Genomic DNA, 25,424 nt, shown 5'->3' with positions numbered 1-25,424 from the left:
AGGCCTGAGTGAGGCCGAGCATCATGGCGGAAGGGTGTGGTGGAGGGAGGAAGAGGGTCAGTTCCTGGCAGCCAGGAAGTAAAAAAAATAAAGGAGCCAGGAATCCGTATAGTTCAAGGGCACCCCCCTAGTGACCTACCTCCTCCAGCCATGCCCCACCACCTACAGTCACCACCCCGTAATCCATTCCGCCATCAATGGATTAATCCACTTTTGAGGTCAGAGCACTAATCATTGCCTCAAAAGCTCCGCCTCTGAATCTTGCTGCACTGGGGATCGTGCTTTCAAAACATGAGCTTTTGGGTGTATGGGGGACATTTCTAGATCCAAACCATAACAGTTGGGAAGGACTGGGAGAAATTGGAACTTCTGTGCATCACTGGTAGGAAAAGGAGAAGGTGCCGGTGCTGTGGAGACAGTGGTGTTTCCTCAAATGTATCCACAGAATTCCCACAGGACCCGGCAATTCTGCTTCTAGGAATATACCCAAGGCTGAAAGCAGGGATTCTAACATGTATTTGCATGCCCATGTTCAAAAAGCATCATTCACAGTGGCCGAAATGTGGAAGCCACCCGGATGTTTACCTAGAAATGGGTACAAAGGACATAGTTTATGACACAATGAAAAATATTCAGTCTCAAAAAGGAAGGAGATTCTAGCCGGGTGCGGTGGTGCACGTCTGTAACCCCAGGGCTCAGGAGGCTGAGGCAGGAGGTTCGCAAGTTCAAAGCCAGCCTCAGCAACTTAGTGAGGCCCTAAGCAACTCAGTGAGACCCTGTCTCTAAATAAAATATAAAACAGGTCGTGGGGACGTGGCTCAGTGGTTAAGTGCCCCTGGGTTCCATCCCCAGAACTACCTCCCCAAAAAGGAAGGAGATGCTCTCATACGCTACAACATGAATGAACCTTGAAACATTATGCTAAGTGGAGTGGAAGGTTACAAAAAGATAATAATGGCCTGATTCCACTTCCATGAGGGACCTCGACTGGGCAGAGGAGTAGGGCGGAGGCTTCCCGAGGTGAGGGCAGAGGGAACAATGGGAACTACTGACCAATGGTACAGTTTGTCTGGGGTAAATAAAAGGCTTGGAAATAGATCACAGTTATTCAACACTGAACGCACTTCATCTATTGAATCCCACACTTAAAAATGGGCCAGTGGTAAATTCCATGTTGTGTGTTTTGCCACAGTTTTAAAAGAATTTTTTTTTACTTGTAGATGGGCCCAAGATCTTTATTGATTGATTGATTGATTTTTATTTGGCCCTGACGATTGAACCCAGCACCCCACACATGGGAGGCAAAGCGCTCTACTACTGAGCTATAGCCCAGCCCGCGAGAGAATTTTTTTTTAAATATTTATTTTCTCAGTTTTCGGTGACACAGCATGTTTATTTTATTTTATGTGGTGCTGAGGATTGAACCCAGCGCCCCATGCATGCCAGGCGAGCGCACTACCACTTGAGCCACATCCCCAGCCCTTGTTTCTTTTTTTAAGGCAAAAACTCCCTCAATGATTTCGAACGAGTTGCACCAGAGTTTGGGGAACCTGTGAACCAGCTTACCCTGTGGCTATAGAAGTCCTAGAGCCTGAAGTCTTGTATGCCATCACCCGTGTGACTGCGGTGGGTATCACTGTCCCTCAAGAAGCCCCTGAGCTGGGGCACGGAGAGCTGTCCCTTCATATAGAACTCGGTGGACCTCTAGGACATAGCTACTTATGAGTACCCTAACTCCAAGCCCTCTGCTGTCCACCCGGGCCACACAGAGAATCCAAGGGCGTTGTCCCCCAGTGACATGGCAGAGGGGGCACTTGCATGAGTCACTGAGGAGTCACCTCAGTTCTTCCTGTCAGAGCTGTCCAGCAGAAGCCAGCCAGCGCCGCGTTCCCACCTGCAGACCCTCTGCAGACCCACTGGAATCTTTGGATTTGCATCCACTGCCCGGTAATGGGATTGCGGGATGGTGGTCCTGGCCAGTGTGTTAGCCTGTTTCCCAAAGCAGAGCCTGAGACAGAGGCGGGAGGGCAGGGAGGGTCATCTTGGAAGTTGTTAAGGTTTGGCTGTGAGGTGTCCCCCAAAAGCTCACGTGTGAGACGGTGCAGAAGGTCCAGAGGAGACATGACTGGGTGGTGAGAGCCTTAACCCAACCAGTGAATGGACCCCTGATGGGATTAACTGGGTGGTGGCTGGAGGCAGGTGGGTGTGGCTGGAGGAGGGGGCATTGGGGCGTGGCTTTGGGGTCTCTATTTGTCTCTGGAGAGTGGAGTCTCTCTCTGCTTCCTGATCACCATGTGAGCTGCTTCCCTCCACCACACTCTTCCTCCATGATGTCCTGCCTCCCCTCGAGCCCTGAGGGATGGAGCCTGCTGTCTATGGACTGGGACCTCGGAAACCCTGAGCCCTTAAGTAAACTCTTCCTCCTCTACAATTGTGCTGGTCGAGTCTTTTAGCTGCAGCAGTGATAAAGGGACTAAAACAGAAGTCATCCCAGGGAGCAAGAGTGAAGGAGGAGGGTGGAATAAACAGAGCAGGATCTAGACATGGAGTCTGAGCATCTCTGATAGGAAAATCTGGGAAGGCTCCGAGATGGGAAACTGTTTGAACACCCACATGATGTCATGAATGGGCAATTCTCCATTGGACCTCCTGTGATGGGATCACAGTCAAAACTGGCCCACACAGAATATTGTACAAAATCACCTTCAGGCGATGTATGTAAGATGTACATGAAATATAAATGAATTTTGTATATATAGCTGGGTCCCATATCCAGGATATCTCATGGTTCAGGTGGAAATAATCGAAACTTTGAAAGAAAAAGAAAACCCCACCCCAAATCTAAAATAACCCGAGCAACTCAGATAAGAGATACCCAACCTTTCCTAAGAGTTGTTACTTTGTTGGGCCTTTTATAGAATATTATAGCAAATCACGTCCTGAGAGGCCATAACTGTCCACTAGGAATTGAAGAGGGGGGTTTCGTCTCCTGTGGCCCATTCCCATGAGTCCCATGAGGATCCTTTATATAATTTCTTAGTGTCAAAGTTACCCAACAGGAGCCAGCAAGCTCCAGAAGTCTCAACACCCCACGTTTCATGCTGTGCACCCTGAATCTTTAATCTGCACTCATCTCCTCATCATGGAGAGGAGGAGTGGGCCGTTCTCTCTTGCCAACCGTGCTCTCCTGGGCATTAACACCTGCATTCCCCGCTCTGGGCTGGGTGTGTGAGGAGGAGTCCGAGGAGACCGAGGGCTGGAAGGGAGAGACAAGGGACCCGGAACAGAGACCCCAGGGGAAGGTGTCCACTTGTGCCTACAGGAGGCTGCGTGGAGCCGGAAATGACCTGGCATTGCAGGTGCAGGACGAGGCTGGGAAGAGGATGTAAAAGAGAAGTCGGTGGCGTAAGAAGTGATCCTGCTGTTCTCACCATGTCTGGGACTGCGCATGGAGCCTCCACGTCCCCAGGGGCCTCTGAAGGACCCACCAAGCACCAGTCCACAGACATGTCGCTGCTCAGGGGACACTGGTAGGCGTTCAGCTGGGAGAAGTGTCTACTTATACCAGGTGGGAATCTTCCCCAAAATTTGTTAGTTTCTAAAATGAAGGGAAGAATTGAAGGTTACTGGATGAGACAAAGGGGAATGAAGGGGAGAGGGGGATGGGAAAGGGAAAGACAGTGGAGTGAATGGGACAGAACTTTCCCATGTTCATATATGAACACACGACCAGGGAAACTCCACATCATGTCCAACCACAAGAATGGGCTTCCAATTAGAATAAGTTACACTCCATGTATGTATATCTTAAATGCACAAATTTTTTAAAAAATGAGAAGCTGGGTGTGGTGGCACATGCCTGTAATCCCAGCGGCTCAGGAGGCTGAGGCAGGAGGATCATGAGTCCAAAGCCAGCCTCAGCCACTTAGCAAAGTGCTAGGCAACAGTGAGACCCTGTCTCTAAATAAAATACAAAATAGGGCTGGGGATGGGGCTCAGTGGTTGAGTACCCCTGAGTTCAATCCCCAGTACCAAAAATAAAAAAAAATAAATAAATGAGAAGCACACCTAAGCTCCATGTTCTCAAAGTGTGGTCCCCAACTGGGTAGCATCAGCCACATGTAGGAACTTGCCAGAAATTCAGACCTCTATCCCAAACTTCCTGAATCAAAACTCTGGGTTGGGGCGGGGAGATACCAGGTTTAATGAGCACCCCCAGGTGATTCTGGTGCATGCTGAGAGGGAACTGTTGTCTGGAGACACTTAGTGAACATCACGTGCTCTGGACCTGAATCTCCCATCAGAAACAGCAGGTTGGGGGCTGGGGTTGGGGCTCCTTGGTGGAGCGCTTGCTTAGCAAGTGTGGGGCACTGGGTTCGATGATCAGCACCGCATATGAATAAATGAATAAAATAAAGGTCCATCAACGTCTGAAAAGAAAAATTAAAAATATAAAAAAGAAAGAGCAGGCTGACGTCAGGGATCAGTCTCCACTTTCACACCAGCAAACTATGCCCACATCCATATCCAAGGCTGCCATGACACATTACCCCAAAGCAGGTGGCTTCCAACCACAAACTTATTCTCTCACCATTTTGGAGGTCAGATATTTAAAACTGGGTGTCCATGGGCCACTGCTCCCTTCAAAGGCTCTAGGGGAGACTCCTTCCTGGGCTCTTCCAGCTCCTGGGGGTGTCTGGCCTTCCTTGGCTTGAGGTTCCAAAACCTGGTCTTCTCACAGCTTCCCCCTGGGTCTCCTCCACTCTCTCCTTTCTCTTATAATGCCAATCCCTGTCTTTAGGGCCGGCCTTAAATTCCAGAGGATCTCCATCTGCAGATTCTTAATGACGTGGGCAAAGAGAGGTGAAGACATGGGATGGATCTTTGATGGGGGATGTCAAAATCCAGCCCTTACAAAGTCCAACATGATGGAATCGTGTAAAATTCATCAGACTCTTCCACAGGTAGACAAACACAGAGGCCACAACTAGTTGACCGACTCCCCGCCCCCCCCCAGGCAGCAAGACAACGGAATCACGTGTCTCTGGGATGTTTCTTCATTAGCCTGATGTGCAGACATTAGCCCTCCCCAACACTGATGCTCCAAGGTGCCATTACTCATTATCCCTGACCACCCAGAGGGGCCCCTCTCCCTCCTTGATGCACCCCTAAGCTCTGTAGTTCTCAAAGTGTGGTCCCCAGCTGGTAGCACATCCCAAGTGGGATGTCCACTCCACATCCCAAGAAGACCATTAACCCATCGCTCCCAATGCTTGGTTGCTGATCTTGTGGCCCAGGGTTTGCTCCTGCGGTGGGCCCCAATATCCTGCAGTCAGCCTTCCCCCCCAGCATGGGGCAGGAGTAAGGTCTCTTTTCTACCCTGTCACCTAAGCATGGGCCACAGGCCCTCTCAAGCAGAAGCCCAAACCTGTTCGCCTACAGAGCTACTTCCTGTCTCTGCACTCATCTCCTCATCATGGGGAGGAGGAGTGGGCCGTTCCCTCTTGCCAACAGGGCTCTCGTGGGCATTAATGCCTGCATTCACCGCTCTGGGCTGGGTGTAAGAGAAGTCAGAGGAGACTCAGGACTACATAATGTATGATTCCAAATGGAACCGTTCACACTGGTTCCCTAAGAAAGGAGTCCCCGCGGCCCGTGCATGACCACAACCTGGACATGGCCTAGTCCACTCTTGAGACCACTCACCTGCAGCCTGTGAATGAAGTTCTCCCTTCCCCCAGGGGGGACTTAGGCCCATGTCCCTTGGCAATGGCACAACCCATTCCCTTTAGGAGAAGCTCCACACCAGTCACCTACCTTCAGGGATGGGGTCTAACACCGTGGCCCAGAAGATAATTCCCCCAAGCACGGACCTTCCAGCAGGTTCCAAAGGAAAGGCTAGTCCATCATACCCAGGCTATTTTATAAGTATGATAATAAGAGATGTTTGTGGGCATCCGACGCTACAGTGTTGAGAACAAATATAGTTCTTTTAAAAAAGGAAAGTAAACTTAACTCGGGCATTTGCCAAGTGTCAATCAAAAGGGGCCATCTGGAAGGGAGATAAATATGGCTTGGCCCCCAGCACTGGCTAACTTCGAATCTCCCTGGGGCTCACAGATGGGATGTCACATGGATCAGCTCCAAGGGCTTGATGATCCCGTCCCTTTCTAGGTGGTCCCTGTTGGAAGACAGTGAGGGGGAACAATATGGTGTTTTGCTGGAAAATAAATGGAGGCAGGTCCTGTCTGCAGTTCAACCAGCTGGTCAGAAATGCCTTCCTCTTCTCCCCCTGGCTGAGCCGGCCCCAGGCCTTGAAGTGGGGGGGGGGAATGAATGCCACCTGAAGGTAATGATCCATAATAGGAGGGAGGATGGGAGGAAGAACCGGAGCCAAACAAGCTGTTTGTCTTAGCTCTGCCTGCTTGGGCTTCCTTTGCACCCGCTCCACCTCTTCAGGAGTTTGTCTGTGCTTCTCACATGCTGGATCTTATGCTATCTGGGGCCCGGAGAGAGTGAGCACGGATCCAAGGCACACAGTTGGCAACCAGTGGAGCCAAGATATAAAATGTGAACCATCCGACTCTATGGCATAGTGCCCTTGAAAGTGATCCTGCGTCCCCAGAGGACCACAGCCACTGAAAGAAGCATCCAAACGGATGCCAGGAAAAATATTCCATCTTCTGGGTGGTTCCAGGTTGATCTGCTCGTCTTCATGAGCTCCGCCACACCCATCTTTCAGCTTGTGTTCCCACACGTTCTTCCAGACCTGTGCACCTCATTTGAGCATCCAGATTATTTCTCAGAAATAGTAGAGAAATTTTCATAAGACATCTTTGTAACAAGACCTGATATCAATCATATCTCGGGTGGACTTATTGCAGGACACTAAATCTATCTGCTTTGTTTGATTTATACAAGTCCTAAAAAAAAAAAGCAAAAACGTATCCCTATCAATTCGTAGTGTGTAGGCACACCCATACGTGTGGACAGGTTGTAGCACTGTTAGTGCATGCTAGTGCAGGCTCTCAGTCAAATTATAGTTCCAGGATCCAGGAGCTGCTGAACACAGACCCTCTATCCCACAAGGGTTACCCCCAACTCCACGGAAGCAGCCTCCACAGTCCCCCTACCACCAAAGAGACCTCCCAACCATGATCATAACATATAAGCTTCTCCTGCCTCCACAGGTCAGGAGAACATGTGTTTCTGGGGGGGTGTGTCTGGTGGGTGACACTGGGTCCCTGCACTCACTCAGAGGGCTGGGCTGGCTGCTGGGGAGCCCCCTCCATCCAGGGACCCCGCACCATGTAAGTTTCTCTCCTAGTCAAGAGACGTAACAAAGAATGTCAGCAAGATTGCTATAGAGAGCATTGTGGTTTAAAGCTGCTGCTGCTTCTTTTTTTTTTTTTTTGGTACCAGGGATTGAGCTCAGGGGCAATCGACCAATGAGCCCCATCCCCAGCCCTATTTTGTATTTTATTTAGAGACAGGGTCTCCCTGAGTTGCTTAGGGCCTTGCCATTGCTGAGGCTGGCTTTGAACTCACCATCCTCCTGCCTCAGCCTCCTAAGCCACTGAGATTACAGGCGATGGCCACCATGCCCAGCTGGTATGACTCATTCTTACCCCTGTTGTTAACCTGCAGGCCCAGCCAACAGCATGAAGAAGGTGTCGTTAGCTTTCACAGGTCACACACACACACACACACACACACACACACACACGGTCAAGGTTGGAGAGGAGACAGCGAGAAAGACCCCCTTGAAGATCCCTGATGTCCTCGCTTCCTGGGGAGTCCTCTCTTGCTGGGCTTTTCCTGTAGTTTGTCCTCTGCGGGCACTTGACTGCCTGCTCTCAGGGTTTATTTCGGCTGTCCTGCCCCAGACTGGAGGGGTTGTGTCCTGGGTTGGTGGGCCCCTTCCTGGACCCGGCCTTGTTCAGTCTTTCCAAATGGGATCCATCCGCAGGACAGTTTGCCTGGACCTGATTTGCAGAACAAAGAGCTGGAAGGAGGTTGGGGAGGTGGGGGGGCTGTCCTGTTGAGGTCTGTGTCATGGGCACACGTGTCTCTGGGGGTGTGCCTGGTGGGCGACGCTGGGTCTCTGCACTCCCTCAGAGGGCTGGGCTGGCTGCTGAGGAGTCCCCTTCACCCCAGCTCCTCCAGGGTGGCCAGCTTGTAGTCACAGCTGTTTGGTGACCCTGAGGGGGAGGGGCCGAGAGCCCTGGCAGGAGGGGGCATGAGCAGCTGTGCTTGTGCGTTTGTGCATGCCCTGGGAAACTGCTCTGTGTGGTCCCCAGCAGTCCTCTGAGGAAAGCAGGTGGGAGGAGACCGACTAGTTTAACATCGATTTCATTTAGGACTACTGGAAGCATTTCTGAGGAGATGCCATGATCCTTTAGAAAACACTTATTGTTCTGAGCTTCAGGCTGGGCGGAGGATGGTTAGCACAGGGTGGGACCGGCAAGCCGAGAGTTGACCAAAGGAAGTTTACCCAAGGAAGCACCCACCCTTTTTTCCTTCCTCCCTTCCTCCCTCCCTCCCTTCCTTCCTTCCTTCCTCCCTCCCTCCCTCCCTCCCTCCTTCCTTCCTTCCTTCCTTCTTTCCCAGGGATTAAACCCAGGCGCACTCAGTCACTGAGTCACATCCTCAGCCCTGGTTTTGCATCTTATTCAGGGTCTCACCAAGTTGCTGAGGCTGGTTTTGAACTCACAATCCTCCTGTCTCAGCCTCCGGAGCCTTTGAGATTGCAGGAGGACACCACCATACCTGGCTAGGAAGCACCTTTTCTGAATGAGGTTAGCAGCTCAGGAGGCTGGGGCAGGAGGATCACAAGTTGAAAGCCAGCCTCAGCAACTTAGTGAGGCCCTGTTTCTAAATACAATTTTTTTTTTTTTTAGAATTTCTTTTATATTTATTTATTTTTTTAGTTTTCGGCGGACACAACATCTTTGTTTGTATGTGGTGCTGAGGATCGAACCCGGGCTGCAAGCATGCCAGGTGAGCGCACTACGGCTTGAGCCACTTCCCCAGCCCTAAATACAATTTTTAAAATGTCTGGGGATGTAGTTCAATGCGGAAGCACCCCTGGGTTCAATCCCCAGTACCCTTCCCCCCCAAAAAAAAAAAAAAACAGAATGAGGTTAGGCTAGGGAAGAGGCTAGGAGCCAGATGTTCAGCTCAAACAAGAAATAGGGAGGTGGGAATCTCTAAGGAGACGTGGCAGAAGGGGAAATAGAGGCCTCCAAGAAGTGAAATTTGTTGGGTGCAAACATTACTGGGGCACTTGGACCTTCCCCAGGCCTCAATTTTTACACCAGCTAAGTAGATAACTGGAAAAAAACCTCTTGTTGTAAGCCAGACTCTGGATGGGAAAATAGACGTGAGAAAAGCTAAGCAGAGCTGCAGTAAGAGAGGACCTTTGTCTGACTCATTGTTTTATGGTGAAGGCGTTCCTTAGAATAGAGCGCTCAGGGGGTGCTCAACAATGTCAGAGAGATGAGCTGTGCTGTCCAGTGCATTCACCTCTGGGGTTTCCTTGCACCACCTGCTATTGCATCTCTAGGAAGTCGTCCCCTGTCCTTCACGAGGAGCAAGGGCTAGAGGGGCTAAGGACTCCACACAGTCTCCATAACCTCTGCAGGGGTCATTTAATCCCTTTATGAGTCCCTTATGCCTTTGATTCAGCAGATGTTTACTGAGCACTTACTCTGCGCGGGCACTGGACTTAGCCCACGTGACGACAGTGGCAAGCAACCCAGGTGTGCACCCTACTGCAGCCTGCAGTCCACAGGCTAGTGTCCTCCTTGGCCATTGTCATGGCTGCAGACTGGACTGAACCGATCATTTTAAACAAACCCAAGCAACCAACTGAATCAAGCAACAAAAACTCTACATCCAAAGCCTTGGTCCCCCTTGGCCCTTAGAACTTCTCGTGGTCATCCGATCACATACCTGACCAGATTCCAGAGTTTGGAGAGAACCATTGGAGCCTGGCCCCCATGCATTAGTCACAATAGCTTGGGTGATGTTGTGGTAAAAAATGAACCCTGACCTGTGGTCAGGTGAGCACAATGAAGGTCTGTCTTTTCCTTAAGGAAAGCCTATGGTGACTGGGCTCTTCCACACAGTGACTCAGGGATCTAACCTGTCTCTACCCAAGGGCTCCACACAGGGCATCCAGATCACCATGGCTTGGGATACGAGATTGCAGGCAGAGGCCACCTTATTCTCCCAGTCATCTGACCACACCCAACTGCAAAAGGGCTGGGAATCGGGTGAGAGCCCATGGGTATTGGGGAGCAGTGAACATCTTAGCCATGCCTGTTCCTTCCACACAGTTCTCCTGAATCACTGTTCTGTAGAATTGAGAAACCACCTTGAGAGTTGATGGATGAGATTTAGAGAACAGAATTTGCAGATAAGTGGGTCAATGTCTTTTCTGGGCTCTTTATCTGAGGCTCTCTTTGAAATGAGAGGAATATAGTTAGTTCCTCTTTATTCTAGGTCAGTGAAATTTACTACTAACTTGGGCGGATACCCATAGTTCTTTTCTCTCTTCCCTAGGACAGTCTTACAGGATTTGTTTTTCCACCTCGGCAAGGAGAGAAAAGAACGTTCTAGATTGCAGGACAAGTAGATAGATTTTTTTTTAAAAAAAATATATTTTAGCCGTCGATGGATGTTTCGTTTATTTATTGATATGCGATGCTGAGTATCGAACCCACGCTAGGCAAGCGCTCTACCACTGAGCCACGACCCCAGTCCCTAGGTTGATTTTAATAATCCAAAAATGTTATGGGCGGTAGCATCACTTGGTTTTCAAACGTTTGTCTTTGCAAACCTTTGTTTCCTGGATTCCTGTCCACAGTGAACGCTCAGCTGATTGAATCTGAACTATTAGAATAACATTCGCTTTCGCTAGAACTGCTTTTTTGTCACTGGATAGAAAGCATCACTCCTTTCCTTGTGTGAGTGTGTTTCCTTCCTGACATTGGGGTTTTCCTGAAATGAAGTGTGGTAGCACTCTATCTACTTCTAACTCAGAGCTGATTCCTATTACCCACCAAGGCTGCCCTGATTCTGTCCCTACTTGCCTAGGCACATTTTCCAATAAACAATGGCATTGCAATTAGCACTAGACCCATGAAAGAAGTATGTTGAAATATGATAATGTATTCCGTTTGTTAATGTGACGTTCATTGGTCGGGGCCTCTTCCCCATCCATGTGGATTTGGTTATTCTGAGTCTTCCCTTCCTAGCTGTGGTGCTTTCATTATATTATGAATCATCTGATTATAATTCGGTGGCAGGAACTCTTGACTTTTTTCTCTGTCTTTATAGTTGATAGTACTTGAAATGTTGGTAGCTTCATTAGGGAGTCCAAGGTCACGATGACTCTTTTAAATTGGAAAACACGGCTGCCTAGTTAGACTCTATTTTTTTAAGAAAACCAATTTGGGGGAAATTCAGCAATGCAAACCTGATCTCAGATGCAGCCATTAATGGGGAGCTCTGGGAAAATTTCACCTTGCAGCACCTTGGGATTCAGTGGAAAAAGGACCGCGGAACGTGGATCCTCTGGTTGTCAGATGGGGACGCACACTCACAGGTGTGGAAGGCTGAACCCATATTCCCTCCTCCGTTTTTTGTTGTTGTGGTGGTGGTGGTGCTGGGGATTGAACCCAGGGCTTTGTGCATGCAAGGCAAGCTCTCTCCCAACTGAGCTAGATCCCCAACTCCCATGTTCCTCCTTTGAGTTTGCTAAATGAAAAGTTTTTTATTTTATTGTTTTTATTTTTGGTACCAGGGATTGAACCGAGGGGTGCTTAACCTCTGGGGCACATCCCCAGCCCTTTTTTTGTATTTTACTTAGAGACAGGGTCTCACTGAGTTGATAAAGGCCTCGATAAGTTGCTGAGGCTGGCTTTGAACTCATGATCCTCCTGCCTCAGCCTCCGGAGTCCCTGGTATCACAGGCATGTGCCACCATGTCTGGTGAAAACTCACAATTGTAAAATAGTTATAGAGGAGGGGAGAAACTAAGTCCCACAGGAACCTGGGGCAGGGGTACCCATTTCCAACTTGCTGGGACTAGACTTCTGATCCTGGTGGAAGGGCATCTAAGCTGAGATGTGGAGAATAAGAACGAGTCAGCCAGGAAAAGAACAAATAGAAAGGGAAAGGTAGGAATGTCAGCATTTTAAGGGACTAGAACATTAAGTACTCTAAAGATCCAGGGACACGGTGGTGACCATGAGGAGGAGGAACTGGACAGTCCACCCGGATGGACTTTCCTGTTATTTATTTATCATTTGCACATCACACAATTCTTCCCAGCGGTTACAGTTTGTGTGAAAGGGTTGCAGAGGTGACAGGGAGAAGGTGTCAGACCTGAGTCGACCACAAAGGACACTAGTGGGCTTGGGGTCTTGGGCACAACAGTGGGCACAACCTTCCCATCGCTATAGTCTTACCTGTCATGTGGTCAGCAGCTGGGGGCGTTCACACAGGCTAGGAGTCAGGGGAGGAAGACCTGTTATGCTTTGGATCTGTGGTGTCCCCCCAAACGCAGGTTTTAGACCAGGAAAGGAAGTTTAGAGGTGAAATGGCCGGATTATGAGAGTTTTAACCTAATCAGTGCCGTGACCCCTAGATGGGTTAACTCAGGGGTAACCTAGGTAGGTAGTGTGGCTGGAGGAGGTGGCTCACCGGAGCTGTGGCTTTTTGTCCCTGGTGAGCAGAGCTCTCTCTGCCTTCCCTGTCCCGTGTGACCTGAGCTGCTTTCCTGGGTCAGGCCCTCCAGCCATGAGGTTCTGCCTCACCTGGGCCCAGAGTCACAGAGTCTAGTGGCCATAGACTGAGACCTCTGAAGCAGTGAGCCCCAGAAGAACTTTCTTTCCTTTAAAGTTGTTCTTGTCAGGTCTTTTGGTCCCAGAGGTTGGGAGGGAAGAAGCTCCTTCAGCATCTGAAACAAGAGAATCCTGAGGAAGTCTGGGGATGGAGCAGAGCAGAAGCCAAAGATAAAACAGGAGAGTGTTGAGCTTTATTTGCATAATAAAGAGCCGGGGACAAAAGAGTGACAGAAAAAGCCTGCGCTCTGGGAGTGAGAAACTGAGAGTAGGAGAGAGAGAGAGAGAGAGAGAGAGAGAGAGAGAGAGAGAGAGAGAGACTGGGGGTCAGGTTGGCATCCATATGCAGGACATTGATGGCAGCAGCAGCGGGGGAGACGTTGGAGACATCTGCTGTGTATGAAGAATGTACCTGCCAGGCAGGGTGGTGGCGCACACCTATTATCCCAGGGGCTCGGGAGGCTGAGGCAGGAGGATCGAGAGTTCAAAGCCAGCCTCAGCAACTTAGCAGGGCCCTAAGCAACTCAGTGAGACCCTGTCTCTAAATAAATACAAAATAGGGCTGGGGATGGGGCTCAGTGGTCGGGTGCCCCTGGTTTCAATCCCTGGTACCAAAAAAAAAAAAAAGAAAGAAAGAAAAAAAAGAAAGCACCTGCTCCCAGGGTGTAGTGGCACCACCTGTAATTTCTGCTCCTTGGGTAGCTGAGGCAGGAGGATTTCAAATTTGAAGCCAGCCTCAGCAACTTAGTGAGACCCTGTCTCAAAATAAAAAGAGAAAAAATAAATAAATAAAGGGCGTAGTTGTGTAGCTCAGAGGTAGAGTGTTCCTCCTAGAGTCCTTTCCCATTATCACATAAATAAACAAGTAAATAAATGAATAAAAGCTACCTGCTCCTTTGGGTTTTCCTTGATGGACAGTATAGATTGGAAATTCTAGATACTGACTGATACTTCTTGGTGGCTGAACTGTGTTTCTTTGAATGTCATCCATGTCGAGACGGAGCCACCTGCAGACTTAAAGTCTGGGAGATGATAGAAATTTTGCCATGTTCTTGTAGATTCAACTCAATTAAGCAGAGGGCAAACAGGTGTTTAGAAATACGCCCAATAGGGAAAAAAGTCTGTACCTCATGTTTGTATAAATATGTCAAAATATACTCTATTGTATGTATGACTAAAGAGAACAAATGAAAAAAAGAAAGAAAAGACTCTCCACCCTTCTCCTTGGATGGCCCTGGAATAGTTCTTACAGGGGATCCATGTGGGATGTCTGCCCAGCCCACAGCCGTGTCTGGACCCTGTTCCTCCACCAACAGGACTAGACCTCTGCCAGGCTGCCACTCTCCAGGACTCCATCCTAGCCTTCAAGTGTCCCTGGAATGAAGGCCTGATCCAAAGTGGGCCACTCAGAGTGTCTTTCAAGAATGTGACATTAGGCCAGGGTGTGGTGGCACCGCCTGTGACATTTCAAGAATGTGACATTAGGCATGGGCCTACAATCCCAGCAGCTCAGGAGGCTGAGGCAGGAGGATCATGAGTTCAAAGCCAGCCTCAGCAGCTTAGTAAGCCCTAAGCAACTCAGGGAGACCCTGTCTCTAAATAAAATACAACAAAAAGGACTGGGGATGGGGCTCAGTGGTCGAGTGCCCCTGCGTTCAATCCCTGGTGTGTGTGTGTGTGTGTATTAAAAAAAAGAATATGAGATTAAATAAAGGAGATGGTGAGAGCTGTGAAGAGTCATCCATGTCCATGGGCCGAAGCAGATTAACAGAAGGAGATGATTAAGGCAAAAGAGCTTGAAAAATTGGGGCTGAGACTTCTGTGTTCTTGGTGGCTTTCCTGTTTCAGGTCTCCACGAAGCCACTGCCTCGGGGTTCTTCCAGATGATAGTTTTTTCAGATAAACCACCCACCTTCCTTTTGTTTGTTTGTTTGGTTTTTTGCTCAAGTTAGAAGTAAGCTTTGGGGCTGGGGATGTGGGTCAAGCGGTAGTGCACTCGCCTGGCATGCGTGTGGCCCGGGTTCGATCCTCAGCACCATGTACAAACAAAGATGTTGTGTCCGCCGGAAACTAAAAAATAAATATTAAAAAATTCTCTAAAAAAAATTTAAAAAAAAGAAGTAAGCTTTGATTACTTAAAATCAAAAGAACCTGATCCAAGATGTGTTTCTTTTAAGATCCAAATTCCTCAGGTTATTGAGTTTACTTTCTAGTACTTTTGGTACTAGAAATCTGGACCAAATAATTGTTTGCTCAGGTTATGGTTTGGATGTGAGGTGTCTCCTAAAAGCTCACGTGTGAGACGGTGCAAGAAGGTCCAGAGGAGACATGACTGGGTTGTGAGAGCCTTAACCCAACCAGTGAATGGACCCCTGATGGGATTAACTGGGTGGTGGCTGGAGGCAGGTGGGTGTGGCTGGAGGAGGGGGCATTGGGGGCGTGGCTTTGGGGTCTCTATTTGTCTCTGGAGAGTGGAGTCTCTCTCTGCTTCCTGGTCACCATGTGAGCTGCTTCCCTCCACCACACTCTTCCTCCATGATGTCCTGCCTCCCCTAGAGCCCTGAGGAATGGAGCCTGCTGTCTATGGACTGAGACCTCTGAAACTGTGAGCCTCTGAATAAACTTTTCCTCCTCTACAGTTGTTCTGGTCAGGTCTTTTAATCACAGCAGCAAAAAAAGCTGACTAAATCAGATCACATGTATATTAAGGACACAAAGCTGTCCATCAACCCTGAAGATGTTTGATTCCAGAATCAGTCAGCCTTGCAGGGGGAACAAGCATCTTCTGGTATTTTTATTAAATCCTCTCATCCAATGCTGGGTGGGATGGTGTCATTTAGGAGCTTACCCACATCTGACTTCAGCCTGTGATTGCTTTTGATTATTTCTCTACACTATCTTCTGCTAAATTCTTCTTCTTGTGTGGACATCTGTCTCAGACAAAATCAACTGCATTCAGCAGTTATGCTGAGATGAATTTCCAAAAGTGTTGATGTTTCTTATTCCAGAGCAAACGTACTGATGTGTATTTTATGCATCAGGTAGTGAGGATCTGAGCTGCAGACCCTCCTTCCCAGACCTCTGTAGCACCATCTGGATACAGGGCTCACAGAAGATGCATGGTTTCCCCTGGTAACAGGCTCAGGGCAGGTTTTACTAAAAGATGGTCCCAGATTGCTGGATGCATATGAAAACTACAGTTTCCCAAGTCTTGTTCAGTTCCGCTGTCTAGGAATGGGGCCACGGACGTGGAATTTTAAATAACCTGCCCAGATAATTTTGATGTGTGAAAGCCTTTGACTATGAACAAGGAGTATCAATATTGAAACCCAAACATAATTGTAGACTATATTTCACAGTAAGCTCTTCTTCTTCTTCTCTTCCCCCTTCCCATCTGTACCAGGGATCGAACTCAGGGGAACTCAACCACTGAGCCACCTCCCCAGCTTATTTTGTATTTTATTTAGAGACAGGGTCTCACAGAGTTGCTTAGCACTTCACCTTTGCTGAGGCTGGCTTTGAACTTGTGATCCTCCTGCCTCAGCCTCCCGAGCCACTGGGTTTACAGGTGTGCGCCTCCACGCCCGACTCACCTTCTTCCTTAAGACAGTAGTGATATGTATCTATTAGGAAAATTATTTCAATCCCTTCTTGAAGACTGTCACTCCTGGGGAAAAGGGAACATATTCTACATCCTCCAAAGCTGGGTTATAAACCTCTGGTTTAGATCTCTCTGTCTAGATCCATGGGCCTTGTTACCAGACAGCTCTGAAGCCCATGGGACTGGAACTGAGTTTTTTGTTTGGTGTTTTATTTTTCCCAGAGACTTGAAACAAAACAAAAGTGAAGCTAGAACATCTTTACCTTATACCACCTAGGTCAGCGTGCCACGGAGGACCTTGATGACAGATTCTGGGACTCGAGTGAACGCGAGTTCACTGGCCAGAATCTCTGTGGGCAGGGCCACATTCTGCAGGCATTTCCTACACATTGTGAAGATCTCGGCCTTCTTTGGAAGTTTCTAATCCTACTTATTGCATAGACAAGAAGAAGGAATAACGAGCAATCTTAGGTATTTAGTTTCCACCGTCCTTTCTCATTGGGTAAAACCATCCTCATGTCAACAGCAGCAATAACTACAGTGCTGTGAGCTCTCACAGTGGCAGCCACAGCACTAAGAGCCTGATACACAGGACTCCAGGAAACCCACATGATCCCGATGAAGACTTCTCAGTGAAGGCCTGATGGGATAGATTGAAAACTGGGTCTGCTGAGTGTGGTGGTGCACACCAGTCATCCCAGAAACTTGGGAGGCTGAGGCAGGAGGATAGCAAGTTCAATGCCAGTCTCAAGGAGACCCTGTCTCTAAATAAAATATATTTACAAAAGGGCTGGAAATGTGGTTCAGTGATCAAGCCCCCTGGGTTCAATCCCTGGTACCCAAACAAGCAAACAACCCCTCCCCCTGTACAAAAGCACAGCAAGTATTTTGGGATCATCTGCTGGTTTCAGTTCTTAGTAATAACTGACAATTTACTGTCTGGCCTGGGTGGGGGCAGGGGGGATCTTTTTTGAGAATCTTCAGTGAGCAGTGATGCTAAAAGGCAAACCAAAATCCATTGGTTCTTACCTGGGATGGTTTTGCTCTCAGGGGATGTCGGCTAGTGGGTGGAAACTTTAAAAAAAAAAATTGGATTAAAATAGCCAGGCACAGTGGTGCTCACTTGTAATCCCAGCGCTTGGGAGGCTGAGGCAGGAGGATCCCAAGTTCAGAGCCAGCCTCAGCCACTTGGTGAGACCCTCAATGGTTAAGCATGCCTAGGGTTCAATCCCAGTATTAAAAAAAAAAAAAAGAAAGAAAAAAATTGGTAAAGACAAACATCATGTAACAATTTACCATCTTCACCATTTGAGCGTACAGTTCAGTAATAAGTTTGACATCACTCTGCAACTGTTCTCCAGAACTTTTTGTTTTGCAAAAACGGAAACTCACTCATTGCACAGCAGCCCCAGCAGCTTCTCTGTTCTGGTCCAGATCCGGCAGCTGCCATTCATGCTGAGCTGCTTGGAAGGCCCTCTCGGTGAGCTTGAGACTGTCACCTCCCCTCCGACACACCAGGGGGGAGAAACGGTGGGCGTAGATGGCCCCGGGAAGCTCTTCATTGGTGGGCTTAATATAGAAATAAATGAGAAAGCCCTTGAAGGAGTATGTGGCAAGTGTGGACGAACAGTGGAACCGCTCTTGATGAAAGACCGTGAAACCAACAAATCAAGAGGATTTGCCTTTGTCACCTTTGAAAGTCCAGCAGGTGTGGAGAGGGTGCAGCCAGAGACAGGAATGGAGAGTCCTTCCATGTAAGGGCCACCAAGGTGGAACAAGCCACCAAGCCATCATTTGAAAGGGGTAGAAGTGGCCCATCTCGGCCTCCAGGAAGCAGAGGCCCTCAGGGGTCTCAGAGGAGGAAGAAGAGGAAGCCAAGGACCTAGAGGACCCCTTCACGGGGAGGGCACAGGGACGATGGTGGTTATCCCATGCATTTTAACACGAGTCCTTCCAGGGGACCTCTTCCGGTAAAAAGAGGGCCACCACCAAGAAGTGGGGTCCTCCTTCTGGGAGGTCAGCCCCTTCAGGATCAGCTCACGGCCACAGGGGAAGGGGAGGAAGGGCTGCTGTACTATGTGGGAGAGAGGAATGGGGCCCACCTCCAAGGGACCCCCTGCCTCTCCTAGAGGTGTTTATTTGTCCCCGAGAGATGATGGATATCCCACTAAAGACAGTTGATCAGGCAGAGGTGACTCCAGTTCTCGTGACACAGGAGATTTTGCATCACCTCCAAGAGATCATACCCGCCCTGAGGATGGTCACCCCCGTTCACATGATGACCGTTCATCATGAGGCTGCAGTGATAGAGGTGGATGTGGTTGTGTGAGGATGGCCTTAGGCCTGAGCCTAAGCAACTCCATTTTAAAAACTCCAGTTTGAAACCTGCAGTCTCCCCAGGCAACACCCACAGAGCCCTCCAGTGTGGCCTCAAACAAGTCACTTCCCCTCACCCTGATAAACAGAGTGAAGCCCCTGGCAGGCTGTCCTCACCTGATTAGAGGGAAAGGCGAGAAGATCAGGGTGGAGACCACCAGACCAGATGTTTCTGACCCCAGGGTAAATGATGTCACAGAGAAATCCCGTGGTAGCTGTTAAGGATTGAAATGGGGGTCAAAAGACCCAAAATTTAGTGTAAATAATGGAACAAATGAACAGGGATTCAGCCAGCCAAAATAAGGATGCACTCGAGCTGGAGAGCCTGATGAGGACCTGACATCCCATCACTTGTCATCGTCACTTGTCATCGTTCCCAAGCCTCTGCATGATCCTCTTGGCTCTCAAACTCTACCGCCTCATCTGGACCCTGGTGAGAGCTACAACTCCTCCCTACGACCCTCTCCTCAAGGTCGTCCCCTCCACACCAGGAAAGGCCTGCCTTGGTTCCAGACCTGGTCACCGTGGTCTGAGTGAGTGTGCATCTGCTGGACATAAAGCCTAAGTCTTGAGACTTTGGAACTTAGGATGCAGAGGGAATGTCTGTCATTAGCCTGTCATGATTAAGTGTGTTTGCAGTGCTTAGAATTACTCTAGAATTGTTTGCTGTGAATTGATCATGTCTATTGCAGGGCCTAGCACTAAGGATCATCATTTTCTTGATTAAGAACCTACAGAGTAGGGCTGGGGATGTGGCTCAAGCGGTAGCGCGCTCGCCTGGCATGCGTGCGGCCCGGGTTTGATCCTCAGCACCACATATAAATAAAGATGTTGTGTCCGCTGAAAACTAAAAAAAATAAATAAATATTTTAAAAAAAAAGGAACCTACAGAGTAAAACTGTATTGAGTAACTTGAGTGAAGCATTAAAAGGGGCAGAGGCGCATGGACATTCTTTATTTTTCCCCTCGACTGCATACGACGCAATTTTGCCCCCTTGCAACAGTTTGGGATGGTATTATTCAGATCATCCAAGTGGAGGTTCCTCCAGAGAGTCATAAGAGAATCATGGGAACTCACGGACGGCCCACCTACAAGAGGCCCCGCCATCTTACCGTGGAAGCACTCACTATGGTGACGGCAGCAGCTAAGTGACAGATATGGTGGAAGTCAGGAGAGTTCCTCAAGCAGCCCGAGTGATCTCTACTCAAGTGGTCATGATCGAGTGGACAGACAAGAACGAGGGCTGCCCCCTTCTATGGGACGGGGTGCCCCCTCCACGTGATTCCTACAGCAGTTCAAGTCACCAGCACTTGAAGTCCCCAGGTGGTGGCCCTGGAGGAGCCGGTCGGATCGAGGGGGAGGCAGAGCAGAGCAGATCCTAGAAACAAACCAAACTTAGCACCAAAATTCTCCTTTCAAAGAAACAAACAAAAAGTGGAAACCATTCTGTCATATAACTACCCACAGATGACCAAAAGGAAAAAAAATGGTGTGACCTTTTGTACATTTCCTATTAAGTTCCCTTTGTAATTTTTTAAGTTCTTGGGGAAGAACCAAAGTCAAACATGTTTCATTTCATGTGATCTTGAGTTGCTTTTAACAAGCAAATGCCAAATGTCTAAGACTGGTTGTACTCGTGTTGTAATTTTACAAATAACAGTGTCCCTAAAGGCCACTTCCTATCCAGATCTTCCCAGTAAATGAGGCAAGCAATTCTAAGATCCCCCACAGACATCCAGCCATCTAGATGTCCACTGATCTCCACTGAGAGATGGATCCTTCCACCTACGCAAAGAAGCCAGCTCTGAGGGTGGCCGGGTGTGCGGCTCAGGACTGCAGGGTGTCTCCCGGCTGAAATCTCAGTTCTCAGTGTGCAAAACCCGGCATCAGATATCTGTGTAAGGAAAGTGGCATCCACCCAATCCCCCCCACAAAAAAACCCCCAAAACCCAATGGATAATACTGGCCATATTTTGCCTTTCTGACATTTCCTTGGGAATCTACAGGAACTTCCCCTTCCCCTCCCCCGATAAGACCTTTGAAGAGTGTGTTAAACCACAGAATCCGAAATAAAATGTTTGGCCCAAACCAAAACCAACCAACCAACCCAAACTGAAAACTCTTGCTCAATAAACAATAATTCTTCAGTGTTCTCTCCCCTCAGCCCTGATGATGGCTACCCTTTGACTTTTTGCCTCTATGACCGTAGCTCCAGATACCTCATTTTAGTGGGATCATACGGTATGTGTCTTTTGTGACTGGCTTGTCCCGCTAAGCATCATGTCCTCAAGGTACATCCTCATTGCAGCATGTGCCACAATTCCCTTCCTTCTCAAGGTTGGATAATATTCCACTGTGTGTATTCGCCCCACTGTGGTTTACCATTCATCCATTGGTATACATCTGGGCTGCTTCTACCTTTTTGCTATTATAAATAACACTTGTATGGACACAAATGCACAAATATCTCTGAGACTGATTTCAATTCTTTTGGGTATGTATCCAGAAGTAGAATTGCTGGGTCACACAGTCATTCTATCTTTAACTGGGGGTGAGGAAACTGCATACTGTTTTCCACAGTGGTGCGCCATCTTACATTCTTACCGACAGCACACATGGGTTCCATTTGCTCCATAGCTTCACCAACATCTCTTCTTTTTTTTTTTGGTACTGGGGATTGAACCCAGGGGCAATGGACCACTGAGCCCCATCCCCAGCCCTATTTTGTATTTTATTTAGAGACAGGGTCTCACTGAGTTGCTTAGGGCCTTGCCTTTGCTGAGGCTGGCTTTGAACTCATGATCCTCCTGCTTCCGTCTCCCAAGCTACTGGGATTAAAGGCATGTGCTACTCCACCCAGCTAAGATTTGTTATTTTCTTTTTCATTAATAGTAGCTGTCTTCGTGGGTGTGACATGTAGAGGAATTTTTACTTGGCATAACTTGGGTGGAGGGTGCTCCTGGCGTGTAGTGGGCAGAGGCCGATGATGTTAGCACTCTTCAATCTACGACACCCAGGACAAGCCTCTGCAACCAAGACTGAAGTGCCCCAAATGCAGATGGTGCCAAGACTGAGAAACTCGGATTTAAGCCAGGTGCTGTGGTGCTCGCCTATAATCCCAGCAACTTGGGAGGTTGAGATAGGAGGATCATGAGTTCAAAGCCAGCCTCAGCAAAAGCAAGGCCCTAAGCAACTCAGTGAGACCCTGTCTCTAAATAAAATATAAAATAGGGCTGGGGATGGAGCTCAGTGGTTGAACGCCCTGAGTTCAATCCCTGGTACCCCCCCACACACACCAAAGGAAAAAAAAAACCCTCAGATTTAAACAATCAGGTCCATCTTTCATAGTAAGTCTCCTGCTGACACATGTGGCCTTTCTCTTTTTATTGAGATGCTTGAAGGCCAAGACCACTTGAAAAATCTGCCAAGTGAGGAAGGATCGAGAAAGAGGGCAACACTTCTTTTATTCAAATTTTATTGGAAGTTTACAAATGTATTACAGACATCAGTAAAACATCATATCCATGGTACAGGGCACGGATCTCGAGCAAAGTGTTCAGAACAGTCTCTGGCAGAGCCCACACCCAAGGCCCGTGGTGGGCCTTCTTGACAAACAGCTGACGCTCAACACATAACAGACTCTGGCCTGCCTCACCTCCTCAGGCCCTTTGAGGTTGTTTACGCATGGGAAATTAAAGCAGGAGATGGGCAGAGCCATCCTGTGCAGGAAGAGATGAGTGTAGGCAAGGAAATCCTGACCAAGTCCTGATTTACTAGAGAAAATGGAGGATTCATGTTTTTGTTTGTTACTGGGGATTGAACCCAGGGGCACTTAACCACTGAGCCCCACCCACAGCCCCTTTTTTTATATTTTATTTAGAGACAGGGTCTCACTGAGTTGCTGAGGGCCTCGCTAAGTTCCTGAGGTTGGCTTTGAACTTGCGATCCTCCCGCCTCAGCCTCCCAACTTCAGAATGTTAAGTCAGGGTCCGTGAGAGAATCAGAATATTTAATGGGAAAATATGGAAATCAGGTTAGATAGGCTTGAGCACAGACTTTCTTGTAAGTAACAGAGTCTCTGAAAATTTTAGAAAAGCTTGATCAGCCTGTTGAACAGGAGTGGCCAAAGGTCTAGTCAGGTAAAGGGATGTCTCAGAAAACTCTCAGGATAGAGCAAGACAATTATTTTTCTCCCTTACCCAAGGGATTCATCATATCTAAATCACAGAAATGTCTCCTAACACGATGTGACTTTTCCCCCTGCTTTTTATTCTCTTAAAGAAAGCCAGTTTGGTCAGCAGGAAGTGAGCTTGTAAAATGGTCTATCTCCCAACGGTGTGTCACGATTTATGAGGGTTGTCAACGGGCTACTCGGTTGGAAGAAGGGGAAAAGAATCCCATCCTTTGGGGATTTTAACTTTGATGAGGACTTCCAGGTGGACACCTGGTCACTCTGGTGGCTGCTGAGGCCCCAGAGGATCCGACCCACTGGACATGAGGCCAAGGATCTTTCTACTTCCACTGCTCTTGTGCTTAAAGAAATGCACCTCAAATGTAGCTACCTGCAAATGCCATCAAAATCAGCAGGGGGGACTTAGGACACATGTCTGCAGGCTCCATCCTGAAGCCTTCCTGAAGGTGCCGGACAGTTGCTAGCAGCAACTGTTCTTGCATGAAATATCCAGATAACTGGCTCCACCTTCCACTTTCCTGGGCCATAGAAGGATCGCTCGAGCCCTCAGCATCTGGTTTCTGTTAGAAATACACAGAGAGAACACTTATCCTTGGAATTTAAATATTTGTTCTCTTTCTTGTCAGAAGGTGGGATCAGAAAAAAGAATAAGAAGGACTCTTACTGGACCCCTGAAAAATGAGCAGAAGGCTCTAATTGGTAAGGAACATGGGCCTGCAAAAGGAGGCCAGAGAGATCTGTCTTTGTTTGGCCTAAGAGGCCAGCTTCCTTTAGCCTCCACAATCTGGCGGACAGAGGAAATGCAATCTCCCGATTAGTTCTGACTGCTGCTTCTTTAATGTCAGGTATCCCATGGCAAGAGAGCCCAGGGCAGAAAGACAGATAAGAATCTGAGGTTGGTTTTGAACTTGCGATCCTTCTGCCTCAGCCTCCCAACTTCAGTTCATAAATATCTATTATCAAAGGACATCAGTCTTAATCAGTGGGTCCTCTGGCTGGTTGTTGAGGCTGTATCCACATTTCCTGGGAAAGCATAGAGTAACACATTGCTTACATCTGCTCAGGTTGCAGGGCAGGCAAAGCAGGTGTCGTGTGTGTGTGTGTGTGTGTGTGTGTGTGTGTGTGTGTATCACGGACTCAATGGCCAGCAGAACCCAAGAAGCAGACAGCAGGTGCAAGAAGAGAATCACAATCTTGCTACTGTACAGAAGATGGGAAAGGGCTCCCTCCTAGGCTCACACTGGGAAAACCCATCTGCTTCTTCCCTTAGCTGGCTGGACTAGGAAGGAAGGGTTAGAGAACAAAAGGGCAAGGTGGAGAGATGGCATCAATAACCAACCCCAGGAATTCTCCCTTGGATGTGTGCAAAATCAGGAAGCGTGGTCTGATTTCCCTAACGTCCTTCACCTTCATGCTTGGAAGAGATCCCAGAACTCTATGACAGAAGGAAGACTCCCGAATGCTATGCTCAAAGCCACCAGGTTGGCAAGAAGTCTTTTCACAGTTACAAAGGTCAGGTGTGCCCTGGCAGGACCGTGAAGGAACTGCAACTCAGTGACGTTCACTTCTTGGACCTGGAAAAAGAGCCAGTTCTGTGGCTGGATTTAGCAGCAGTAGGAAAGGGCTTGACCTCCAAAGTTGCAGTGTCCAAACGACAAGCCCAGAATTAGGAGAGGTAGTCGGGGGCAGGGGAAGAAAGCAACCAAGGCATCAGGGAGGAGAGCAAGCTGGGAAAAGCTTCCTCTTCTGAAAACCAGTCTATAGAAGATAAATGACCTTCTAAGAGGTGAGCACGGGCCCCACCCACCAGAGGAATGTGACCAGTAAGAGCTGATGGTTATGATGGCGGACTCAGAGGAGAACCCCGAATTCTTGCTCAGGGAAAGAATTCACAGAAGTTTGGGGAGTGAGATTCTGGGATGTTAACATGTAAGTTATCACTTATGGGTGGAAGTCCCAATGTGATGTCACCATCATGGTGAGGAACTGCTTCCTCCACTGACATTCCCTGACGGCGCCTGGCTGTGTTTAGCGTGGGAGGAAATCTGGAGTGGTGGAATTTATGGAGGTGATCTTGCTAGTAGACTTTGACCTTGACGCCTGAGTCTCATAATACATTAAGCTCTGGCCAGTGCGATCCCTAGATGAACTCGTGGTTCACCTCTCGGTGCCTTTGGGTACTGATTAGACATCAGTTTCTCGGCCACCTTCTTCTTTGTGCAGATGGTGGTTAAAGCCTTTTTTTGGGAAATGTAAGAGCTACCGCATTTACGGGAAGATTTCTTTCATGGGAATTGGGGCCACAGAGCACAGATATATTTTTGAACATTTGCTAAGTTATAAGTTAAGTGATCTGCTTTTCCTCTCTTCTTTTTATTTTCCCCCCAACAAATGCATTTTTAT

The 25,424-nt window shown here is 48.4% G+C and overlaps 1 pseudogene; it reads left to right on the top strand.

Moving 5' to 3' along the window:
• The first annotated feature begins 17,904 nt into the window (after window positions 1-17,904).
• LOC114107193 (RNA-binding motif protein, X chromosome-like) lies at window positions 17,905-20,228 on the top strand (annotated as a pseudogene).
• The last annotated feature ends 5,196 nt before the right edge of the window (window positions 20,229-25,424 follow it).

The sequence above is a fragment of the Marmota flaviventris genome, chromosome 1 (genome assembly GCF_047511675.1).
Source record: "Marmota flaviventris isolate mMarFla1 chromosome 1, mMarFla1.hap1, whole genome shotgun sequence".
Lineage (NCBI taxonomy): Eukaryota > Metazoa > Chordata > Mammalia > Rodentia > Sciuridae > Marmota > Marmota flaviventris.
Note: the sequence above shows the minus strand (reverse complement) of the source record. Positions and strands in the feature narration are given on the sequence as shown.